Source organism: Tupaia chinensis, unplaced genomic scaffold, assembly GCF_000334495.1.
Source record: "Tupaia chinensis unplaced genomic scaffold, TupChi_1.0 Scaffold140464_1, whole genome shotgun sequence".
Taxonomy (NCBI): domain Eukaryota; kingdom Metazoa; phylum Chordata; class Mammalia; order Scandentia; family Tupaiidae; genus Tupaia; species Tupaia belangeri.
This window is the reverse complement of record NW_006200341.1, coordinates 20248-24395: the sequence shown is the minus strand read 5'-3', so window position 1 is coordinate 24395 and position 4148 is coordinate 20248. Positions and strand designations below refer to the sequence as shown.

At 43.0% G+C, this 4148-nt stretch overlaps 1 pseudogene; it reads left to right on the top strand.

Annotated features, from left to right (window-relative positions):
• The first annotated feature begins 1573 nt into the window (after positions 1-1573).
• On the top strand, positions 1574-3839 carry LOC102489454 (52 kDa repressor of the inhibitor of the protein kinase pseudogene; annotated as a pseudogene).
• Positions 3840-4148: the final 309 nt, after the last annotated feature.

Here is a 4148-nt window from a genome sequence, read left to right as displayed (position 1 = left end):
TAAATGTAATTCTGATCAAAGTATCAGAGATATCCTCACAGAATTAGAATAAACAATTATAAAATTTGTCTGGTATCAAAAACTACCCAATATCACTAAGAAATTCTGTACAGAAATAATAAATAGGCATTTCATTTTCTGACCTCAAAGTATGTAATAAAACTGTAAAACCAAGCAATTAAACCAATGAAACAAAATAAAGAACCAAGAAATAACCCCCCAAACATACAGCTATTTTATCTTCGACAAAGGACACAAGACAAGTCAGTGGGGGGTGGATAAGGGAACTCCTCAGCAGATGGTGCTGATAAAACTGAATATCCACCTGCAGAAAAATTAAACTAGACCCCTATCTCTCACCATGAACAAAAGTCAACTCAAAATGGGGCAAAGATGTATACATAAACCCTCAATCTATAAAACTGCTGGTGGAAAACACAGGGAAAACTACTTTGCCACAGAGAAGGCAAAGATGTCTTACATAAGACCACAAAGCACAAGCAATAATACAAAAAAAAAAAAAAAATAGACAAGTGGGATTACATCGGGTTAAAAATCTTATGCACAGCCAAAGAAACAATAATTAGAGTGAGAAAACAATCTTCAGAACAGGAGAATATATTTTCAAACAATGCCTCAGATAAGGGACTGATAACCAGGATATACAGGAAATTCAAGCTCCTTACCCACACAAAAAAAATTTTAATGAAAAATAAAATATAAATGATTAACCCAATTAAAAGATTGGCAAATAAGATGAATAGACAACTCTCCAAAGAAGACATATGAATAGCCAAAAAGCATAGGAAAAAATGCTCAACATCTTTCTCATAATGGAAATGTAAACCAAAAGTATAATGAGATACCACCAAATGTCATTCTGAATGGCTAAGATTTAAAAAATAATAATAAAGAATGGTAAATTGTGATGCAGCTGTAGTGAAAAGGGAACACTCTGATATTACTGATGGGAACGTGAATTAGTGCAGCCACTGTGGAGAACAATGTGGAAGTTCCTCAGAAACCTACAAACTGAACTATCATACTACCCCATAATTACCCTGGTAGGTATTGACAGAGTATAGGGAGACATAAAAACACTTGCACATTCATGTTTATTACACCATTATTCACAACTGCTAAGAGTGGGAATTCACCCAAATGTCCAAGGACAGATGATGGGATTTTAAAAATGTGGCACATGGGGAACCAGCAGTTAGCGTATGACTATGTCGCTGGACTTCCACGTTGCTGACTGTGGTTCGTGTCCCGGACCCGGTGGCTTAAAACTCACGCCGGGCACGTGTGCGTGCATGCCCAAGATCCCCAGAGGAGAATGGAGGAGAAGGGATTGCGGCGTGACCATCCCCCTTGGGGGGGGTGATTTCTCGCTTTCTGTCTCTATGTCTCTCTCTGTCTGTCTGGCGAGCGCCCACGCCCTTATAGCAAAAAACCTCTCAAAAAAAAAAAAATGTGGCACATGGGGCGGCCCGGCTCCCCTCCCAGCCTGTTCAGGGTTGCTGCCCGCCCGTCTGGGCCGGGCAAGGGAGCCAGGCACCGGCGGGCGGAGACGATGCCGAACTTCTGCGTGGCCCCCAACTGCAAGGGGAAGAGCACCCAGTGGGACCTGGCTTTTTCCAGTTTCCCGCGTGACCCAGCCAGATGCCAGAAGTGGGTAGAGAATTGTAGGAGAGCAGACTTAGAAGACAAAACACCTGATCAACTAAATAAACATTATCGATTATGTGCCAAACCCTTTGAGACCTCAGTGATCTGTAGAACTGGCCCTTATAGAACAGTTCTTCGAGATAATGCAATACCAACACTATTTGATCTCACCAGTCATCTGAACAATCCCCATAGCAGACATAGAAAACGAATAAAAGAATTGAGTGAAGATGAAATCAGGACACTTAAACAGGAAAAAAATTGACGAGACTTCCGAACAGGAGCAAAAACACAAAGAGACAAATAACAGCAACGCCCAGAACCCCAGTGCGGAGGAGGGGAGGGTGAAGAACCGAATGAGGACATTCTACCTTTGACCCTGGAAGAGGAGAACAAAGAATACTTAAAAATCTTTATTCGAAATTTTGATTCTGATGGGAAAACAAAACATACCTCTGGATGGACACGAGGCTGATGAGATTCCAGGTGGTCTCTTCACTCCTGATTACTTTCAAGCCCTGCTGGAGTCCTGCGAAAGCGCTTTGCAACGACAGCAGTCAACACATGGTTCGGTTGGAAAACACAGCAGAAACAGATGCTGGAGATCTGCGAGAGCTGCATCCGCGAGGAGACACTCAGGGAGGTGAGGGACTCACACTTCTTCTCCATCATCACTGACGACGTGGTGGACATCGCTGGGGAGGAGCAGCTGCCTGTGCTGGTGAGGTTCGTCGATGAATCTCATAACTTGAGAGAGGAGTTTGTGGCTTTCCTGCCTTCTGAAGCCAATGCGGAAATTTGGGCTGTGAAATTTCACACTACGATAACCGAGAAATGGGGGTTGAATATGGAGTATTGTCGTGGCCAGGCTTACATCGTGTCCAGCGGATTTTCTTCGAAAATGAAAGTTGTTGCTTCTAGACTGTTAGAGAAATATCCCCAAGCCATCTATACACTCTGTTCTTCGTGTGCCTTAAACATGTGGTTGGCAAAATCAGTGCCCATTATGGGAGTGTCTGTGGCACTGGGGACAATCGAGGAAGTTTCTTCCTTTTTCCATCGATCACCGCAACTGCTTTTAGAACTTGACAATGTGATTTCTGTTCTTTTTCAGAACAATGAAGAAAGGGGCAAAGAACTGAAGGAAATTTGCCGTTCTCGGTGGACAGGGAGGCATGATGCTTTTGATATTTTAGTGGATCTCTTGCAAGCACTTGTTTTATGTTTAGATGCTATAAATAGTGACACAAATATTGGATGGAACAACTGTATAGCTGGCAGAGCATTCTGTGCTCTGTAGTGCAGTAACAGATTTTGATTTCATTGTTCCCATTGTTGTTCTTAAAAATGTCCTGTCTTTTACAAGAGCCTTTGGGAAAAATCTGCAGGGGCACACCTCCGATGTCTTCTTTGCAGCCAGCGGCTTGACTGCCGTACTGCATTCACTCAACCAAGTGATGGAAAATATCCAGGTTTATCATGAGTTGGGGTTTGAAGAAGCCACCAATTTGGCAACCAAACTCGATCTTCAAATGAAACTCCCTGGGAAATTTCGCAGAGCTCAGCAAGGTAACTTGGAATCTCAACTAACCTCAGAGAGTTACTATAAAGAGACCCTGAGTGTTCCGACAGTGGAGCATATTATTCAGGAGCTTAAAGATATCTTCTCAGAACAGCACCTCAAAGCTCTTAAATGCTTGTCTCTGGTACCCTCAGTCATGGGACAGCTTAAGTTCAACACGTCAGAGGAACACCATGCCGACATGTACAGAAGTGACCTGCCCAATCCTGACACGCTCTCAGCCGAGCTTCATTGTTGGAGAATCAAATGGAAACACAGAGGGAAGGACATAGAACTTCCCTCCACTATTTACGAGGCCCTCCATCTGCCCGACATCAAGTTCTTCCCTAATGTGGACGCACTGCTGAAGGTCCTGTGCATCCTTCCTGTGATGAAGGTTGAGAACGAGCGCTATGAGAATGGACCGAAGCGTCTCAAAGCATACTTGAGGAACACTTTGACAGACCAAAGGTCGAGTAACCTAGCTTTGCTTAACATAAATTTTGATATAAAACATGATCTGGGTTTAATGGTGGACACATATATCAAATTCTATACAGCAAAGTCAGAGCTTCCTGCAGATTATTCAGAAACCATCGGAAATACCTAAGACTTTTACAGCAGGCGTGGTCTGATATTTGACATTTGGAAGGAAACTGTAAGGTCTATGTAGGCCACTGAATCATTGAATGTCTGCCCACAGGCCTCCATTTAAATACATTAGCCATGGATAATCTGCCTATTTAAATGGCCCCTGTTTGAACTCTCATGCCTTGAAGACCTGTCTGTTCTTCCAGAAGATAGTATTGAAAGCGCCACCTCTTTGGTGTGAATTCTGCCAGTGGCACTCTGGAATTGTTTTAGCTAAGTCATCTTAAACATAACCTTTATTACCACTGTGGATTCTGTTGGGTACCCA